Below are 22,865 nucleotides of genomic sequence, written 5' to 3' on the forward strand. Positions count from 1 at the left end.
AATATAGTTCAAACTTTCACTAGGAATAGTTTCGTATGCATAGTGTATATTTTATAATACGTTTGTTTCATTTTTCTGTTTTCAAAGTTGCAGTTATAATTGGAACCTTCACGAGGAATAGTTTCTTATGTATAGAGGAGCATAGGGTATTTTTTACAATTAATTTTTCTGTTCGAAAAATTATAGAGAAGCACAGTGTATTATTTACAATACATTATTTCTTTTTGGTCTTCATGAACCAGAGGAATAGTTTCTGAGGTATAGAGAAGCATAGGGTATTTTTTACAATTAATTTTTTTCTCCTCGAAGTTGGAAATATAGTTGAAACTTTCACTAGGAATAGTTTCGTATGCATAGTGTATTTTTTATAATACGTTTATTTCAGTTTTCTGTCTTCAAAGTTGGAGATATTATTGGAACATTCACGAGGAATAGTTTTGTAGATATAGAGAAGCACAGTGTATTATTTGCAATACATTATTTTTTTTTGGTCTTCATGAACCAGGTACCATGAAGATTTAGATACATGGTACCTCCATGTGAAGCAGTTTCGTAGACACAGAGAAGCATAGTGTATTTTTTATCATACGTTACATTCTCTCTCATTGAAGTGGAAAAAATATTCACTCGAGAGTCGTTGCACGAATCATTCCTGAAGAGGGGATTTTTGTAAAATTTATTTTGAAACTTGTTCCAAAAAAGCACACAATACCTAGTGAGAAAGTTTGACGATCGTGTACAATCTAGCCCAACTATGCTAAACATACTCTAACCCATGTATACCACCACCATTAAAGAAAGTACACCTATGCACCTAAGAAAAGAACCAATTAACCTAAACAAAAATCTAATTACATACATACTCTCGATAGAAGCAATTAATACAAGGTTGTTCAATAACTTTTGTCCTTTTTTCCATTGTAAAAAAAATATTACAACCCCTCAACCTTGAACAACTGTAAATACAGGAACGAGTCGACAGATCTACATGAAACTTCACACATGTTCATCGAACAGCAATACCATCTCTAGAAAATTAAAACGACAAACCTAATAGCTCAATATAAAACTTATCGAGCAACTTATTAAAAAGACCCAAAAAAGTTTGGGTTATTTTTCCACCCAAAAAAGTCACAATCTTCCCTCTAATTTACAACCCATTATTTCTTTGGTCTTCAAAGTTGAAGATACAATTGGTACCTCCATGAAGAGGTATAATAAAGTAATAATTATATTCATACATATCATATTTAAAAACATAAGTGTAAGTATAAATATAAGTATAAATTTTATATTTGTATATATATATATTTATTTACACAGCCATCCGAAGCGTTGACAATACTCAGCCTCTGGACCACGACGTACGATTCGAGTTCACGGCGTCCCGTAACCGCGTGGAAGCTAATTTTTAAATCGAACAAGCCGCGATACCGAAGCACCGCCGTTGATTTTCGTCGCGAAAGAAGGAAAGAAAGTTCTGGAGGCGGGGGCGTCCTCGAACGGGCGGACAAGGAGGCGGTTGGGTTCTCCGATATCGCCACTTAATGCCGTGGCTCGAAATTAATTAAACTTTTGCGCTCGCCCCCGCGGTTGCGACGAGGTGGCGGGAATAAAACGTTGATGACACGGCAACCCCGGTTCCGCAAAACTCGACCCGGTCGCTCCTTAATGGGAAGAAGGTAAACGAATTCTCACGCTGTTCCATCGGTCTGATAAAATAAAACGGACTGCCTCTCCTTTTCATTCGGCGCCAACGAGCGGAGAACGAGGGAGGTAAACACGAGCCACCGCGATAAGGAGGATCGCGCCCCCCCTGGCTTCTGACTTCCTTCTTTTTTATTTTTTTTTTGTTTTTCTTCCCTCGACAAGTCGGTGGCAAAGTTGCCGCCGCGTCAAAAATCGACACCCCCGTGGAGAGGGTTGGTAATTACGCTCGCGTGGTGAACGATAAGTACGCGGGGAGGATTTTCGCAGCGACCGGTGACTCGCGAGGGTAGTATTCTCTCGTTGGAAATTTTTATTCCCGCGTCGTGGTGCGTGGGCACTTTCGGGGTTTAGGGAATCTTAACAGGTGGTAGACAACGAATCTTGGGTCTGCTTTAGACCGACTCGTGGTGTAAGGAGCGAGTGGAGCAAGCTTTGCAAGCTTTGGATATTTTTCGCAATTGTAACTCGATCGGTTAGTTCTTTTGTAAATGTTATCTCGCTTGTGAATATCCGTGTTGTGGATGTTTATTATCAACTTTAAGTATTTTACAGAAATTCCGCATTATAGCGTTATAGCAAAGCTTTCAATTATCGGTGTTAACACTTAGTAGGTAGAGAAGCTTTAATCTAGAGGGAAAACTTACCACAGTTAACCTTTGGTATTTATAGCGTTATAGCAAAGCTTTCAATTATCGGTGTTAACACTTAGTAGGTAGAGAAGCTTTAATCTAGAGGGAAAATTTACCAGAGTTAACCTTTGGTAGCTAGAGAAGCTATAGTATTAACGTTGGGTTTCCACTTGTTAGCGTTAACTCTTAGTATCAAAGCAACTATAGTATCAAAGCTTCCAGTTTTCAGCATTAACTCTTAGTATCTATAGCAACTATAGTATCAAAGCTTCCAGTTTTCAGCATTAACTCTTAGTATCTATAGCAACTATAGTATCCCATCTTCCAGTTATCACAGTTAACTTTTAGTATCTATGGCAACTATAGTATCCCATCTTCCAGTTATCAGAGTTAACTCTTAGTATCTATAGCAACTATAGTATCACAGCTTCTAGTTATCAGCGTTAACTCTTAGTATCTATAGCAACTATAGCATCAAAGCTTCCAGTTATCAGAGTTAAATCTTAGTATCTATAGCAACCATAGTATCACAGCTACCAGTTATCAGCGTTAACTCTTAGTATCTATAGCAAGTACAGTATCACAGCTTCCAGTTAACAGCGTTAAGTCTTAGTATCTATAGCAATTATAGTATCACAGCTTCCAGTTATCAAGGTTAATTCTTAGTAACTATAATCGAGGTAGAGCTTCCACTTACTAACGTTGACTCTTAGTAACTATAATATCAACACAAAACTTCCTCTGAGTACATTGACTTTTAGTAACCATAATACCAACACAAGCTTCCACTTACCGACATTGACGTTTAGTAACTATAGTACCTACACAAAGCTTCTACTTATCAACGTTTACACTCGATACTATAACTCTATATCTGTTACACCTACTAAGAGTTAACCTTGTGCTTCCTTAGTGGCACACTTTTCCTTTTCCTTCTCGTCGAATAGTATTGGTTGTTCGGAAAGTCATTTCATTTTCCAAAATGGAGAATATATACTTTAATAAAATGTTAATACACTCTAAAAGAATCGTGCTTCATTTTCACCAAAAAAAAACGAAATAATTTTCCGAACAACCTAATATAATTCTAGTGTTATACTAGCTTATTCCATAAGTTTTATGATTTCTTCAACTTTGAATAACTATTGACAAACCTACATGAAACTTCACACATGTTCATGAAACAGTACTTCTTCTTCTGCTCTACAGTAGCACTTCTTACCGAACGAAAAAATTTATTTACCAACCTGTTACTAATATCTTTCCAAAACAACCCAATATTTTACCATTGAAGTCGTTTTCAGACCGGTCCGAGAATACACTGAAATTTTCTCAATTTTAACCCTCGCCTGTTGCGTTTCGATTCATTTATAGCCCACGCGGGACGCAATTGGCCACCGTTTCCCCCCACTCCCGCGTCGATCGATCTTTATTAGCCTACGTGGCTCGATCGCGATCGTTTGAAATTCACCGGGCAAATCTCGCGGGGTTTTCGAGCGCCGTCGTTTGATCTTCGGCCGTCCTAATCCTATAAGCGGGCCGGGCAATTCGTCGACGTTCGTTCCTCCACCTGACTTCTAACCTCTGTGAGCCACGGAGAGCCGTGGAAGCCAAAGCCCGGGCTTGATGGATGGACCGACGTCGCGTAAAATATACGCGTATTCGCGTCGCTCGAGAAACTCGCTCACTCGGGCGTCGCGGCGCTGGTTTACGCGGCGACGACACACGTACCCCGCGTACAAGGACCAAGCCTCGAAGGAAGAGCGCTGGGTAGCGACGAGATCGAACGCGACGCGTATTCATTCTACTGAGAATGTTATTTAACGATTAAATGACGAAAAGATTAAAGATCGTTCTATGTATACTTGAAAACGGAACTGCAATTCTTTTGCAGAGGGTAGAGGGTAGTTTCGGGTTATTTTATCAAGTACTTAAAGAACTTGACCGTTCTTACGGATATGAAAATCTCCACCCACCCCGGTTTCAAGATCGTGGAAATTTGTCGTTCTTACTGGTATAGAAATCTTCGTCTACCTTGTTATAAGGTATGTATAAATGTTTGTAACCGAGAATTCAACGTCTATGTAAATTGTGCGAGTTTTGAAATTATTATTGGGTGAAGATTGAGCGAGTTTCAGAACTTTTAGAGTGTAGACTCAATTCTTGCGTACCTGATCAGGTTGAAACGAAGGTAGAAAAATTGTACGGTTATCAAAATTTCCATTGTCAATTAACTTTTTTTACAATTCCTTCACTGAAACCTACAAATTTCAAAATTACCATTGGACGAAGATTAATTGTAACTGGAGTTTCAAAAATTTCTAAAATATAAGTTCAATTTTTATGTACCTAATCAACCTAAAACGAAGGTGGAAAAATTTTACTGTTATCAAAATGTGAATCAACTTCCTTAACATTTCTCCTAAAACGTACAAATTTCAAAATTACCATTGCACGAAGATTAATTGTAACTGGAGTTTCCAAAATTTCGAAAATATAAGTTCAATTTTTATGTACCTAATCAACCTAAAACGAAGGTGGAAAAATTTTACTGTTATCAAAATTTCCATTGTGAATTAACTTTCTTTACGATTCCTTCCCTGAAACCTACAAATTTCAAAATTACCATTACACGAAAATTAATTGTAACTGGAATTTTTTAAATTTCTAAAATATAAGTTCAATTTCTATATACCTAATTAACCTAACACGAAGGTAGACAAATTTTACAGTTATCAAAATTTCCACAGTGAATCAACCTTCACAATTTCTCCCTTGAAACCTACAAATTCCAAAATTACCATTGCACTGAAATTTCAAAAATTCCTGAAATATAAGTTCAATTCTTAAGTACCTAATCAATCTAAAACGAAGGTGGAAAACTCTTATTGTTATCAAAATTTCCAAATGTAAATTAACCTCCTCGACAATTTCTCCCCTAAAACCTGTACATTCAAATATTACCATTACACACAAATGAATCGCAATTGGAATTTCCAAAACTTCTAAAATATAAATTCAATTCTCACGTACCTACTCAACCTAAACCAAAGGTGGAAAATTCTTACGGTTATCAAAATTTCCATAGTGAATCAATCTTCACAATTTCTCCCCTGAAGCCTATAAATTCCAAAATTGTACAGTACCATTCTACTGGAATTTCCAAAATTTCTGAAATATAAGTTCAATTTCTACGTACCTAATCAACCTAAACCAAAGGTGAAAAACTCTTACAGTTATCAAAATCTCCACAATGAATCAACTTTCTCCACACTTCCTCCCCTGAAACCTACAAATTCCAAAATTACCATTGCACTGAAATTTCCAAAATTCCTAAAATATAAGTCCAATTCTCACGTACCTAATCAACCTAAACCAAAGGTGGAAAATTCTTACGGTTATCAAAATTTCCATAGTGAATCAATCTTCACAATTTCTCCCCTGAAGCCTATAAATTCCAAAATTGTACAGTACTATTCTACTGGAATTTCCAAAATTTCTGAAATATAAGTTCAATTCTCACGTACCTAATCAACCTAAACCAAAGGTGGAAAACTCTTACAGTTATCAAAATATCCACAACGAATCAACTTTCTCCACACTCCCTCCCTTGAAACCCCCAAATTCCTCGATAACCCCCGCTCAAACCCGAAAATCACCATTACTCGAACGATCAACGCTCGAAAATCGCCACTTCCCCTCTATCTCGTAATATTGCCATCGGTTCGTTGTACGTGGGCCGGGCCGAGAGCCGTGAGATCACCGGTTAGAACTTAGCGGCGCAACCTGTCGCTCGCCGAACCGAGAAGATTAACCCAAGATCCAATCGCGAAACCGCAACGCCGATCCCCGAATCAAGCCCATCGCTAGACGCGGGTTCACGGCCCGAGACAGCCGCATTCCGCGTCGTCCGGAGAGACCAAGAGGCGTCGTCTTCGTCGTCTTCGTCGTCTTCGTCGATGGTGCCTCGTCGACCGAACTATTCCCGTACTCCCGTCCCATGAATCTTTTCCAACGTGTTCGCGTTGCCCCGCGAGTGGAACAGAGAGAAAATAAAGAGAAATACGGGCAAGCTTTTTGAAGCTCGAGTTCCCCGAGGCGCGAGCTACGCCACAAAGACCCTCTCTCGTCGACGGACCGTCGATGATTTGTTATCGAGGCGTGCCACGGAGGCGTGAGCACGTCACACGCTCGATCTACGTGCGAGAAAGCCCCGTTTCGACCACGAGCCCGCGCCGTGCGTACTCCGCGTTTACGCCCGCCCGTTTACGCTCGGCGCGCTCGTCGTCTCGGGAACGTCGCCGCGAGACCGACACGTGTTTTCGAGATACCCGCGCGATCCCTCCCGTTGGCGCGTGCTTTCGTCGCGAGACATTCGCGAGCCACGACGATTCCGCGACGGATTCTTTGATGTTCGAATTCACTGGGCGGTCGCGAGCCCGTTACTTTTTTCTCGTTCGAAATAGGTGGCTACGCACAGTGTGTGTTATGTTTTTTCGTAATTAAGAAACTCGGTTTTAGCAAAGGTTACTTCGCTACGCTACGAAATAGCTACAGTTTTTTGTTTCTTTTTTTTTTTGGTAAGCGAAGAAAGTAGGATTTCGACGCTGGGAGGATCGAAACGAGGGTGTCGATGAACCTGAGAATTTTTCTAACGATTGTTTGTTTCTTTCGTTGTTGGAAATAGGTGTCTGGAGAGAGGGTGTTATGTTTTTTCATAATTAAGAAACTCGGTTTTAGTAAAGGTTACCAGTTTCTTGGCTACGAAATAGCTACACTTTTTTGTTTCTTTTTTTTCTTTTTTTTTGGTAAGCGAAGAAAGTAGGATTTGAACGCTGGGAGGATCGAAACGAGGGTGTCGATGAACCTGACAATTTTTTTAATGATAGTTAGTTTCTTTCGTCGTTGGAAATAGGTGTCTGGAGAGAGTGTGTTATGTTTTTTCGTAATTAAGAAACTTGTTTTTAGCACCAGTTACTAGGATCTATCTTGGCTGAGAAATAGGCAGTTTCTTTAGGTAAATAAGGAGACTAGGTTTTCCAAGATCGAAACGAGTCAAATGACTGGTTTTGTTTACTGTTGCAAAGAAATTTACTTTACATTTTATAGTATATTTTCAAAAGACACGACTTTTCTATGTCTATACGTACAATCAATTTCGTAAGTTCCTCTTTTCTTTCGATCATCAACTTTCCAGAGATGTGTACGAGGAACACTTTAATATACCAGAATTTATCAATAATTCCATTGTTAGGAATGCCTGCTGACAATTAGCGCCATTGCTTCGGTCGTAGCTATGAAATACTTTACCTTTTTCTTCGTCGTTGGAAGTATTAGGTTGTTCGATAAGTTTTGACGTTCAAACTTATTGAACAGTACTATATTGAACAGTACTATATTGGACAGTACTATATTGAACAGTACTATATTGAACAGTACTATATTGGACAGTACTATATTGAACAGTACTATATTGAATGGTACTGTTCAAATTGATTAAAGTTTGAAAATATATTCACTGTAGTACTGTTCAAACTTATTCAAGTTTGAAAACATATTCAATGTAGTACTCAAACTTATTGAACAGTACCACATTGAACAGTGCTACATTGAACAGTACTACATCAAACAGTATTCCATTGAACAGTACTACCATGAACAGTACTACATCAAACAGTATTGCATTGAACAGTACTACATTGAACAGTACTACATCAAACAGTATTGCATTGAACAGTACTACATTGAACAGTACTGTTCAAACTTATTAACAGTTTGAAAATATATTCAATGTAGTACTGTTCAATGTAGTACATTGCTGTACTGTAACTGTTCAGTTCAATGCTGTACATTGAACAGTACTACATCAAACAGTATTGCATTGAACAGTACTGTTCAAACTTATTAAACAGTTTGAAAATATATTCAATGTAGTACTATTCAGTGTAGTACTGTTCGATCTTATTGAACAGTTTGAAAACATATTCAATACAGTACTGTTCAGTGTAGTACTCTTCAAACTTATTTAACAGTACTACATTGCACAGTACTACATTGAACAGTACTACATTGAACAGTACTACATTGAACAGTACTACATTGAACAGTACTACATTGAACAGTACTGCATTGAACAGTACTACATTGAACAGTACTCTTTAATAAGTTTCATCGAACGCGAAAACTTATCGAACAACCCAGTACTGTTCAACGAGTTTTATCGAACGTCAAAACATATTGAACAACCCAGTAGGCGTCTGGAGAGAAAGAGAGAGAGAAAGAGAGAAAACGATAGAGAATAAAGCGCGTCGAAAGTCTTCGGTCCGACCCGTGTCAATTTTGTAATCTCCGTGTAACCGAGCCAGCTCTTCCTTCACCCGCGCGATACATTTATATTTGCGCGCGTTTTCTTACGGCCTAATACGACGTTGCTTCGCACTTAAGAGACCCCCGGGTGCTGTCGTCGGCCCGTAAGAGCGGTATTTGACCACGACGCTCGCCTAAGCCCAGACCGCGACCCCTGTCCTCGAGGATTTGCCGGCGAAAACCCTTCTCGGTTTCGTGGGCGATCAGTCACCCGGTACCCCTCCGGTTCGCTCACGGAGAACAAAGAAACGCGGATCATGTGTACGCGGCCTCGACCAATTCAAGTATAGTCAATGGACCGGAGTGAAATTAGCAAATTCGAGAGCGGAAACTGTGAAAATCGACACGGCCGGTGATTCTTGCGAACGACCAGTTGAAGCTAGGACAAAGTCGACAGTGAAGTGTCTTGATTGGGAGTCAACGTTTATGAACAGTTTTATATAGTTACTGAGAATTTGGCAGCTTCAACGATTAACGTTGTTAATCGTGACTACCAACGATTAATGTTGTTGACTGTGACTACCAACGATTAACTTTGTTAATCGTGACTACCAACGATTAACGTTGTTAATCGTGACTACCAAGGATTGACGTTGTTAATCGTGACTACCAACGATTAACGTTGTTAATCGTGATTACCAACGGTTAACGTTGTTAATCGTGACTGCCAACGATTAACTTTGTTAATCGTGACTACCAACGATTAACGTTGTTAATCGTGACTACCAACGATTAACGTTGTTAATCGTGACTACCAACGATTGACGTTGTTAATCGTGATTACCAACGGTTAACGTTGTTAATCGTGACTGCCAACGATTAACTTTGTTAATCGTGACTACCAACGATTAACGATACTAACGTTAGTTTAGTAACATTGTACCCACTACAGCTGCCAAAAATTAATGTTGACCAGTACCCTCTCGAGGTATACGTGATAATATCTCACACGTTGTACGACGTTTCTTTTAAATTTACCTTCCTCCTTCTACAGATTGCAACCTACTCGACTTCTCTTCTAAGTTTTGATACCACCTTGATACACAGGATTTTCTCAGCAGTAGAGTTCTTGGAAATGATTTATTTATCCGTTCTGACAATCTTCCGACAAAATTCACTGTACATGCAGTTTGCTATTACTCGCGGAATATACCCCTTCGATGCACTTAAATGGATCAGAATTGAGAGTGAAGTTCTTAAGGATACACTTCTGTTCTTCGAGAACCTCTCCTTCGCGATAAACAAAGTTCGATTACTCCACTAGTAATCCAAAAAGATAAACATCCTCGAATTATCCAGCCTTGAACTCCACCTATCAACCATCCTCAAAGATTAGAAAGCTTCAAAGATTCTTCAAGGATACAAATTTCAATTACTCCACTAATAATCCAAAAAGATAAACATCCTCGAGTTATCCAGCCCTGAACTCCGTCTACCAATCATCCTCAAAGATTAGAAAGATTCAAAGATTCTTCAAGGACACAAATTTCAATTACTCCACTGGTAATCCAAAAAGATAAACATCCTCCAGCCCAGAACTCCACCCATCAACCATCTTTAAATATTAGAAAGATTCAAAGATTCTTCAAGGACACAAATTTCGATTACTCCACTAGTAATCCAAAAAGATAAACATCCTCCAGCCCTGAACTCCACCCATCAACCATCCTCAAAGATTAGAAAGATTCAAAGATTCATCAAGGATGCAAATTTCAATTACTCCACTACTAATCCAAAAGAATAAACATCCTCGAGTTATCCAGCCTTGAACTCCACCCATTTCTCGCCTTGAGTATCCCTGAAGAAGCTCTCCTTCGCGCAACAAAAATGTCCAATTGCCAGCACCGCGGTTACGCTCGGATGGGACGGATCCAGAGTGTAAATTTCCAGGAAGACCTGGGTCGATAAGGCCCCGAAGCACGTTGTCCGTTACCGGGACGAAATCGCGTCGAAAGCTAGGATCGTTAATAGAGAGACGGTTTCTGAAACGCGGGGCCAATAAAACGGAAAGAGTGCGTACGAAGCTGTGGCCGCGTCGCGCGAGACACTCGCATGGATAAAGAGGTGGGGGGGGGGGGGGGGGGGGTTGGAAGTTCATTTGTCTAGCGCGGCAATGTATCCAGCGGTGGAGCTCGATGTATACGGCTCGTTTCGCATTCTCGGTCTAATGGATTGCGAACTAGCACGGGGAACGAAGTTGTCAGCGGCGGATGCGCTGACGCGGCCGCCAGGTTCAAAGCGATCACGAAGTCCCCCGTGCCTCCTCCCTAGGAGGACTCCTCGCGCTGCTCTTGCTACATAGGCGACCACCGATAACTCATCGGGACCTCTGCCCTCGCAACGAGGCACCACCGTGAGACGCCATTCGCCCCGGGGCCCCGGCCGAATGATTAATGAACAGCCGCGGAAATGTACTCGGATTAGCGTCGTCCGGCGTGCCGGGGCTTGTTTCTCCGCGCAACTTGTAACAAAGATTCTTTTCATCAGTCATCGAGATATTTCTGGCCCGTTTAATGGACCGGACAAGCTGCAGGAAATGTACCAGGATCGCTCGGAACGCTGCTCGCTTCTGGTGAACTAATAACGCAGGGAGTCCTCCGGATGGTATCGTTGGTAGCCGTGACTGGACGCAACGATGACGATCGTCGAGTCCTCTCGTTCCAAGGCGTATGGTACTCCTTTGTCCAGAAACTGGAGACGAAATCGGTGACGGTAGCGATACGAGGCTGGCGAGTGTGATGTCTCTGAAACTATGGGGGGTTATGGTTTTCTTGGGTTAGCTTCTGCGCGGGGGTGTTGCGTGATTGCTACGGGGGTCGTGGAAACGATTGAGAGAGATTATCCAGTACTGTCTGTGGATAGATTGCAGTCGTCGGTGTTGGACTTTGGTTGGTGTAGGCTTTAGTTGGTGTAGGCTTTCATTGGTGTAGGCTTTGGTTGGTGTAGACTTTGGTTGGTGTAGGCTTTGGTTGGTGTAGGCTTTGGTTGGTGTAGGCTTTGGTTGGAACGAATTTCTAGGACACCTTCGAATGTGGAAACATTCATGACGTTATGAGTGTGTTGACAATTCTCAGTACCCTTCGACGTAACCTCGTTCTCAGTAATCATTCGATGAGAGGCTTCGTCTTCTTTCATCCACAATTTGAACGTCCACCTCTCATCGAAGTCTCAATGACGGAAATTCCAAATGACCCAACCCTCCAAGGATATCTCGTACAGAAAAATTCACCCTTCAAAATTTCACTCTCAATTCCCAGTACCTCTCGACATAACCTCATTCTCGATAACCCCCCAATGAGAGGCCATCTTCTTTCATCCACAATTTGAACGTCCACCTCGAGAATGAAAACCACCCTACTGGATTCAATCGTCGGAAAAATCGTTCAAGAAATCGTCACCCTGTACGGGATCGCGGAACCATCATCCCCCGTTCGTTTGACGCGTCTTGGTTTCCGCGTTGCGGAATCCGTGCGGCTAATTGGACGGAGGTCGCCAACGTAGGAGATAATGGATATTAATTACCGCGTCTTACTTTCCGCGGCATTAAACATTTTCTTGAAGACGGGTGGACGGGCGTTCGTGGGGGTCGGGGGTGGGGTGGGGGGTGGCTCTGGTTGCGGGCACACCATCCCTCATTGTTAGCCCCTTTAAAAAGACGCCGTCCCCCGTTAAGTATAATAAGTACGAAGTCTGCCGCCTGGTCGACGCTCCACCGCCCCCGCCCTCCGTCAGAGTCCTCGTCTGTTCTCCTTCCACCCCCTCCCAACCGCCCCTTCTGGTTGCTCCTTATAATCCATCTAAATTTTAAGAGCGGATCAGCGAATCCCCCGGAAAACTTCGCCACGGAGTTGCCGCGGTAATCCATTTAAATAATTCCCGTCGAGGCAACAGCGCGAAAGGGGTTTTCTTCCGCGTTTGGCGCCCGATCGTACCCACCCAACCCCCTCTGCCGCCCCTCGTCTTCGAAATCCGACCGCCGCCGTCACTTTCAGCGCGGCAACCACCGCCCCCAAGCGTTACGCGGACTCCTCGAGGAGTTACGAGGGTGGAAAGGAAGTCGCTCGAGCATCCCTGTTCGTCGAATCCACCCGCTGGATCGTTCTTTCTCCACCACCCCCTTACCACCCCCTCTTGCAGCCTTGGTCGACCGCGTAAACAGGCGAACGTTCCGCGACGACGTTTCTGGAAAATTGAGCGTGCAATTAATGGCGAGCCATCGCTCTTCGCCTCGGTGGGGGATGTTCGATGTTTTATCGGTCGTGGAATACGTTTTTGGTGGGACCTGGATGCGGAAACGTGGGAGAGATTCTTCAGTGGGTGTCGGTGAGGTTGGTGTGGTCACAGGTGACTGGGAAAAATTTCAGAGGTCTCTTTGGAGGGTGTATTGGGTATAAAAGTTACACTCGTGAAGTTTGGAATAATACTCAGGGGGTGTAAGGAACGTTGTGCAATAGTGAGGGTAAGAAATAGTCGGAGGTTTAGTATTTTTTATGTTTTGTTTCGAAGAAACATCCAGAACGTCTTTAAGTGTTCATCAGTCGAGCCCTGTGTAATGAAATTGTGTACTTAATATTGAAGTGGGATATATTCTAATAGCAAATTGAATGTACATTGAATATTTTTTCGGGAGATTGTCAGAATAGATGAGGTATCTTTGAATGAATCTTCGAACGAAGAACTCCACCGGGAAATTCTGCGTGTTAATTAAGGCGGTGGTATCGAAACCTAAAGGAGAACTCGAGTAGGCTGTAATCTGTACAAGGAGAGAGATAAATTTTTCCAAGTGGTCCAAATTAGACGATCTTATCGCAATGTTCCGGAATTCTGGGAATGAGCTTGCAAAGGCGAACGGTTAAGGAGCTGTTCGGCTCACGGATGTCCAAAGTTGTCAATTTACGAGTGGTTACGAACACGAAGATCCTCGGGGCCAAACACTACGATAACCCGAGTAATTAACAATTTCCTTTCAAAGGTTTTCCATCCCTTGTAAAATACACAGGAGAGAACTGTCCAACTCTGCCAACTCGCTATTTCTTGTGAATTGATATCTTCGTGGAAGAATTGATACTAGATTTTCTGTGTGTAAATTTTCAAGGTCACCTTCAATTTTTACACAACACTGCGATTCGTTTTTCTCAACCTTAAAACTACCAATGGTGAACGTATTGCAATTTGTATCAAACTATGTACGTATCTTCGAATATAATTGGGAAAGGACAAATTTATTGATGAGTACTATTAGTATATTTGTTTTGGTAATTAGTATTGTAGGGAAAGATACAGATAATAATTGAATAATTTTATCAAGAAGTTCCAAACAAGTCAAATTTACCCCTTTGGTAGTTCCAGTGTTAAACACTTTCTTTTTGTGCTTCTAGATACTTTCTACCAGAACTGTACGTGGAGAAAATTAAAGGTCACCTTGAAAACTTCATAAAACGAGAGAAACATACACAACTACAACTATCCTCGTTTCTCTGTCGTCTTCCTTCTAAAACGTCGTATTCGAGATAAAGAAATGTTGAGTTCCAAAGCGTGTGTACAAGATAGGAACTTCCATCATTGTGGATGAAAGAAAATGGCCTCTGATCGACTGGTTATCGAGAATGAGGTTATGTCGTATACTAGGAATTGAGAGTAAACTTCTTAAGGATGAATTTCTGTGTACAAAATGTCGTTCGAGGCTTTTACCACCTGGACTTTAGAACTTCGATGAGAAGTACTTCGATACGAAGTACCAGCTTAGAACCTAACTTAGAACCTAACTTAGAACCTAACCTGTACCTGTAGAATATCTCACGTGTGGATTCTGTAAGCTTGGAATGCACATTCGAGAAGAATTTTATTGTATTCTATTGGGTTGTTCGGAAAGTCAGTTCGTTTTTTTTTTAGTAAAAATGAAACAATTTTTCTAGAGTGTATAAACATTTTATCAAATTATATATTCCCCATCTTGGAAAACGAAATATATTCAATATATTCCATTCACGAAAACAACGATTAAGTACTACTTATACAGCGAAAGAATCTTCCAATTAAATAACATTCATATTTAATTTCGCAGCCCCAGAACCTTTTATCTCGTGTTACCTAAACAATTCTATTCTTAAAGGACCAGTTCTTTTGTACCTACCACTCTGTTACTCCAAAACAATTGCCAATGCACTCTGTTACTCCAAAACAATTGCTAATGCACTCTGTTACTTCAAAACAATTGCCAATGCACTCTGTTACTCCAAAACAATTGCCAATGCACTCTGTTACTCCAAAACAATTGCCAATGCACTCTGTTACTCCAAAACAATTGCCAATGCACTCTGTTACTCCAAAACAATTGCCAATGCACTCTGTTACTCCAAAACAATTGCCAATGCACTCTGTTACCCAAAACAATTGCCAATGCACTCACGTGGCACTCTGTTACTCCAAAACAATTGCCAATGCACTCTGTTACTCCAAAACAATTGCCAATGCACACTGTTACTCCAAAACAATTGCCAATGCACTCACGTGACACTCATCCTCTCACACAATTCTCTGCAGCAGGTACCAGTGACAAAAAGTACAACCCATACAGGTATGTATGTACATACTTATTAAAAATCCATGTAACCTATATAACACTCTTGTGAAGTAACTACACTCTATATAAAATATACACAAGTCCACGTACATTTCGAAAATTCGAAAATGAAAAGAAAGAAACCCAAAACTCGATTAAAAAATCGTTTCGAAATCGATCCTGGACACGGATCGAACCATTCGACGTTCAGCGGGAAATGAGAATTGCACTCGAACGATCGTTCTCGCGGAACTGCATCGAAACGCGCGGGAAGGATCGTTTCTCGGAAGCGCGAGAACGTTAGAATGGAGTTCCACGAGGGTGATATCGCCGTGGAACGTTGGGAATTAATCCAAACGAGGGTGATACGTTCGCGACAGAATCCCGCAACAATACGAGAGATCCGGCGATCTGCAAGACTGCAATTTCCACCGTCGTATTAGCAGACGGCGTGTACTCGCGGTTAAATGCGGTTGTAATCTTAGAAATTGCCGTGACGGGGATCCATCCTCGCGTTGTGTAATACATCGTTCGCGTATCTGCTTAAACGTCGGCGGACTGATTAGAAACCGGATACACTCGAGGAAACCTCGCTGAGCGTGTCAAAGAGGGACACCATCCCGACGGATCGAAACAATCGAATTTTTTTTTGTTTTTTTTTTGTCATTTTCTTGAAATGTGAAGTGTGCAAAATGTTACGTCGAAAAGATATCTCGAAATTGAAATAATGAGGGAAGTTGCAACGATAAATATACTTGTTTCACGTTTTTCTCGAAGCTATATTTTTTAACTGGCCGACGTGGAATCTTTGGAATTATATATTTATTTGAAATTTTGTAGAGATATTTTCTGTATAGAGTGTACTATAATGTAGGGTATGAATTTTTTGGTATGTTAATTATTTCAGTTTTTACAGACGTTTAAAGTTGTTTTGTTTTTGGATAAAAATGATTGTTTTTTTTTCAAACTTTGATTATTTCTAGAATTACAGAAATTTTCGAAAAATTGTACGTTACAGTTTAGACAATAGACTCTAGTTTATCAGCAATTTTTTTGTTTATTTCGAAGCTCCCAGTTCGCGTTAACTGTGGCAGCCAACGAATATTGTTTCACCAGAAAGAGTTTTGAGAATAGCGTATAACTTTGCTGTTTTGTACGATTTTTACTTTTGAAAAATTGTAAAGTCAAGCTGAAAGTTATATACTTGTTCTCTGAAAAGGATTACATTTTTCATTTAGTAACTACTTAGAAAAAAATTCGTAAAACTTACCCATTTTTTGACCTCTCAGTGTCCCTCATGGCAAAGTTTCAAGTATTTAAAAATATTTCAGGGTAAGGTTTTATAACAAATTTTGTCGCTACTTTTCTTCCAACATTATTTAAGATTCTTTTTCATCGAATTTTTAAGCTTGCGTTGGAACACACAGGTCCTCAATTAGTACAATAATTACAAATCATTTTTTTTCCTTCAATGTTAACTTTGCCTCGAAACATACAGGTCATTACCAAGTACGACAACTATACTCTTTTTAATCGAATTCTTAAGACAATGACCCATACGGGTAATCAGCGAGCATAATTTTATTACACGACTATTTTAAGTCGACAGTTCGAATTTTTCATAAATATCCTTCCTTGTTCAGCGACAATTAAACGAGAAACATACACACGTGTATTATATATATTCGTAACGATAATTAAAGGAGAAATATACACACGTGTACTGTGTATATTCATAACGATAATTAAATGAGAAATGTACACATGTATTGTGTACAAGTACACGTCGTCGAGTTTCACAAATTCTACTTCGCATCTCGTACGCGTCGATCGGTCATTGTTCGCGTTATAGCTACAAGAAGGCGGTCAAAGAACACCTGTACTCGCGACAGCCATTTTGAATCCGTGAACGAATCGAAGACCCGCGGTTGGCCCGTGCGTGCTCCAAATAAAAAACGAGAAGATCCCCGGGCTCGAAATTTCCGTATCGAGTAACTTGTAACGTTGTTCGTTCGCCGATCGATGCACGGGAGTCCTCGAGCCGACCTCAATTAGGTGTGCACGCGTTTTCAACTTGTTGAATGGCTCGTGCCTCTCGGAAGAAATTTCGCCGGTGTTTCCACCTAATCTGCACGAGCAACGAGCTAACCCACCGACGCACACTTATTTCGCGAACGCTTCAAACTTCGATTCATTGAAATACGAAACAGAACACGAAACGTGGCGTAGATTCATTCTTTCCAATTTTTTTTTTCATCGAAATACGATCACCTTGATTTTTCAATATAACGTACGAAATTTAACTCCGAAAACTTGAGTGAACTAACTGCAAGTGTCTGTAAATATATATAGAGATATTGGTAGAATAATATTTATCGTAGAAGAGAGAATGTTGTACCTGGGTATTACTTTTCAGACACGTGTATCCTTCAAGTTTTTTTTACTCAGTCTGTTGTATTTCTTTCAATGAAAACAAATTCAAGGTGACCGTATCTCGATGAAAAAACCAAATGAGTGAGAAAGTTAAGTATACTCTATTTTATATACTGTGACTTTGAAACATTTTTTCATGTAAGAAACAATTTTCGAAAAATTTAGCTATGGTGGATCATGGTTGGTGGATCTTCATTGACCATCCTGCATATCGCGTAGAGCAAGTACTTCTAGAGTAAGTATCTCTAGAGCAATTATCTGTCTAGAGCAAGTAGAGCAAATTTCTAAAGAGTAAGTGTCTTTAGAGCAATTATCTGTCTAGAGCAAGTAGAGCAAATTTCTAAAGAGTAAGTGTCTAGAGCAATTATCTGTCTAGAGCAAGTAGAGCAAATTTCTAAAGAGTAAGTGTCTTTAGAGCAATTACCTGTCTAGAGCAATTAGAGCAAATTTCTAAAGAGTAAGTGTCTCTAGAGCAATTATCTCTCTAGAGCAAGTAGAGCAAATTTCTAAAGAGTAAGTGTCTCTAGAGCAATTATCTGTCTAGAGCAAGTAGAGCAAATTTCTAAAGAGTAAGTGTCTCTAGAGCAATTATCTGTCTAGAGCAAGTAGAGCAAATTTCTAAAGAGTAAGTGTCTCTAGAGCAATTATCTCTTCAGAGCAAGTAGAGCAAATTTCTTTCGAGCAACTGTCCCTGGAGTAAGTATTGGTTAATAATTCGAAATATCGCGAGGTACTATACGATGTGATACATACATACATGTACGAGTAGTTCCTATCAACCTGTGTGAAAATATCTTCGAAAAATCGAGCTCAGTATCGCGAGTCTCGGGAAGCGCTGTGTACTCCATTTTGTATCCCACAGTTTCCTTTCGATCCAACGATTTTTGTTTAATTCGTCACATCGTGGAAAACCACACTGTGCACCGCTGTTAACCACCGTGGAAGAATCTCACGTGGTGAAGAAGTACGCTCCGCGAAGCAAGATAGCTACGCGAACGACTCGTGGTACGTTGTACCACGACCGATAATAAATAATTTCCTCGTGGTGGAGGCACGGTCCAGTTATCGTAAGAACATTTATTAACGTTCCGTACGCGCCGGATGCCGTGTTCCGCGAAAAGTAACACTTCCTGTCCGAATCGAAGCGAACGAGGAGAACAACGCGTACGTAACGTACGCGTACGGAGAACAAGCGCGCGGGTAACCCGTACTCGAAGCCGGCGGAACGGCGCGATGTTATAATTAGTGTAACAAGCTGGATGTTTGCCGTATTTAAAGTAACCGGTAAGAGCCAAGTTGGCACGCGGTCGCCGGTGTTAACGATTTTCATGCTCGCTTTCCGCCGCGTAATTTGTCCGCGTGCCCGCTTATATACCGCGCCGCCGCCCTTTGACGATGCACGCCATATATTAAAATGGCGGGGCCGCCTCAATGAAAATCGTCCACGTTTTCCGCCATAACGATGATGTAGCGCTGTAATAATCCTGACGTATTCCCCTATTAGAAACGACGTTAAATGATTACGACACGGCTCGCCCGACAAAGTTAAGGCGCTACTTAGCGGACAACAATAGCTGCCCTCAAAATGTCCGAGCGTTTCCTTGTCCGTACGTTTCTCCGCTTCCTTCTGCGCGTCAGCCGGGATAACTTGTATTAAATGCCCGGACACGGGCCACGACACGCGGATAGAAAGAGAAATCGATCGCACGGCCAACCCAGATTGCCCCGACAATAGATTCCTTCCGCTCGAATCTCGTTTCTCGTGTTACATTAGCGTAACGGGTGGGGCGCGATATCTCGCGCACGGTCGTACCGACCATTTCGACGCCGAAGTTTTTCGCCGCCGAAATACGGAGCGACGTTACGCGACTTGGACAGGGCGTGTACGAGCTTCGAAACTTAGGTTCGTTTATACGTTGTCTCGTTACGGTGGTGTATGTCATAGTGGTCTGTGTGGAGTATTGTAATCATTCACAATTTTTGGGTAGCTTTAGATAATCAGTTTGGACGAAATCTAACAAAGGTATTTCTTTCTTAATTGGTAAGTTTTTGTGGAGTAAGACTCTAGAACAAGTGTCTCTAGATCAAGTTTCTCTAGAGTAAATGCTTCTAGAGACAGTGTGTTTAGAGTAAGTGCTTCTAGAGACAGTGTCTTTAGAGTAAATGCTTTTAGAGTTAGTATCTCTAGGGTAAGTGTTTCTAGAGTCAGTATCTCTAGAGTAACTTCCTAAAGAGTAAGTGTCTCTAGAACAAGTGTCTTAGTGTCTTTAGAGTGAGTGTCTCTAGAGTAAGTACTTCTAGAGACAGTGTCCCTAGAGTAACTTCCTAAAGAGCAAGTGTCTCTAGAACAAATGTCTTTAAAGTGTCTCTAGAAAAGTGCTTCTAGAGTTAGTGTTTCTAGAGTAACTTCCCACGGAGTAAGTTTCTAAAGAGTAAGTGTTTCTGGAGCAATTATTTCTTCGGTAAGTTTTGAATAATAATTCTGAATATCGCAAAGTACGATACGGTGTGTAGAAACATCCATGTCACCATTCGTCTTCTCGTTCCAAAAGCAGTCATCGAGTGTTTCTTCGAAGAAGTCATCAACTCCATGTGCCCGTCTTATGTAACGAGAGTTTTATACAAGATTCTCGGTGATAAAATTCATGGACCACGACCTCGGGCTCGACTCGGTCCGTCGGAAATTTACGAGCAACCTAGACCTCAATATTCGCATAATATTCGAACCCTATCGCTGAAATATTTTAATCGCGAATCAACTCGTGATACATCGCGTTTCCTAATTGAACCTTGAACTACGTTGAATCGCACCGAGTAAGTGGGTCCTTCGTGACCCACACCGACACACCGCTTCAGAGTACAGTGTGTTCGATTATCGGGACCTGTTTCGATGATTCCCTCTAGATGGATTCGACCTTGTCCGAGACACTGTTGCTTTCTTAATCGACGAATACCCACGTGTCTCGATAACAATCACACCGCATTGTTAACACTACATTCACAAATTGATTCAAACGACCAGTCCGTTTTTCTTCCACTCGTCGATTTTTCTACAATAGAAAATATAGAATAAGTGTCTTTAAGGTAAGTGTCTAGAGTAAATATCTCTTCTGAGTAAGTGCCTAGAGTAAATATCTCTTTAGAGTAAGTGCCTCGAGTAATTGCTATAGAGTAATTGTCTCTAGAGTAAGTATCTTTAAAATATGTGTCTCTAGACTAAATATCTCTATAATAAATTTCTCTAGACTAAGTATCCTTACAATAAGTGTCTCTAGAGTAAGTATCCTTACAATAAGTGTCTCTAGACTAAATATCTCTATAATAAGTGTCTCTAGAGTAAGTATCTCTATATTAAGTGTCTCTAGAGCAAGTATCTCTAGACTAAGTATCTCTATAACTGTCTCTAGACCAAGTGTCTCTAGACTAAATGCTTCTAAAATCAGTATCACTAGAGTAACTTCCTACGGAATAACATTCCAAAGAGTAGACATCTCTAGAGCAATTGTCCCCCTAGATTATACCCCAGAATCTATCCTTCCAGCATAAAGTGTCTCCACATTCTAAAAAAAGTCGCGTTCAGCGAGTCAGGCTAGAAATTCCGTAAAAGTGTTCAATTTCGATCCGAGAGATCGGAGGGGGCGCGGAGTCGGTGTTAGCGGGCTATCGGCGCGGGTTCACGCGGAAACGGTTCCGGAAGATAATTTAGCGGGCGACGCGCGGTACCCGATACACGGGACCATAATTAAGAGTAGCGACAATTAAACCGTAACACGGTCTCGTCCAATTAACGTAGGAAGGCGGCGGATGCGCGGCCGACCCCCGCCGATATAGCAATAACGCGAACGACGCGAGGAAAGCGACGCGATAAAGGGGGTTTGGTCCGCTCGGGGGGTGGCTGAGGGCCGGTGAGAGGCGGAGGATAGGGCGCAGGTAGCGCGCCGCGATAATAACACCGATTATCGCGGTATTCGGGAAATTACTGGTAAGCGGCGGGCCCGGTACATAATTGAACACTGGCCAGATACTATTCCGTGGGCGAATGCGTGTGCGCGCATAACGAGAGACAGCAACATCGTTTCGGTGCGCGCGAGCGCCTCCCCTCTTCCCCCACTCTACGTTTCACACTTCCGCGAGTGTGTTCCCGCTTCTCCGTTCGCTCGCTCGCTCGTTGGCTCGCTCGCTCGCGCGCGGCACATGCACGCGCGCGCACCCACACTCGTCTCGTTCGAGGTTCACTTACACCAGTACGGAAACACGGCTATCTATCCGGCGGAGGTTTATACGCGTGTTGCCGCTGTAAACTCGCGCCCCGGGTACCGGCTACGTAATCGTACGAGATCCCATTGCATGAATATAATTTGCATACAAGTTGGTTATATGGCAGGGGCCGGCATCAGCTGGCTCGCCCGTATAAACGATTATATGGAGCCAACAGATGTAGGCGGACCCGCGACCCCGCGTACTCCGCGATTGGCGTTGTACCTTTTACGTCTATCCCCCCCTACCCCACCCTTCCACCCACCGACCCACCATCTCACTCATCCACCACGCTTGCGTTATCAACGAAATGCCCCACTAATGGCAACGACCTACAATTCACGGTTTTTCTGCGGTGGAGTACTGCGCGTTGCTGGGAAGTTGACCGCCGGGAGGAACGCGGTTAGGATTGCTCGTGTCTCCGCGCACACGTGATCGTAATCGCGCTTTATCATTGGCCGATAATGGTTTCGTTTACCGATCGCGTCGCTCGGTGAAGAGTGGGGGCGCGTCGAAGCGACGTACGGCGCGTAGTTACGCGGTGGTGGGGGGCTGCGAGGAGAGTGAATGGTGGGGGATGGGCGGAGTCAAGTGTCTCTCTTGCCCCTCCACCGTCCCGCTAATCATCTTTCCAGCGCTGCATAGTACATCGCTCTCCGCGCGGTTTCTTTACGCGGGCCCTCTGTACGTTACGTTTTCGCCGATATATAATTTCCATGAGATTTCTAGGTTCGGAGGAAGAGATCTGTATAGTAACCGTTCATGTTGGTCCGAAGATACCTGGCGATAGAGCTTCCAATCAGGTGGAACGTTAGATCGCTGTCGGCGATATTTTAATGGACGTTCCTCGAATGTTCAACCCTCGAGGGCAAACTACGGAGATGGTGTAGACTTTTGCTGGCGGTTGG

The sequence above is a fragment of the Ptiloglossa arizonensis genome, chromosome 6 (assembly GCF_051014685.1).
Source record: "Ptiloglossa arizonensis isolate GNS036 chromosome 6, iyPtiAriz1_principal, whole genome shotgun sequence".
NCBI lineage: Eukaryota > Metazoa > Arthropoda > Insecta > Hymenoptera > Colletidae > Ptiloglossa > Ptiloglossa arizonensis.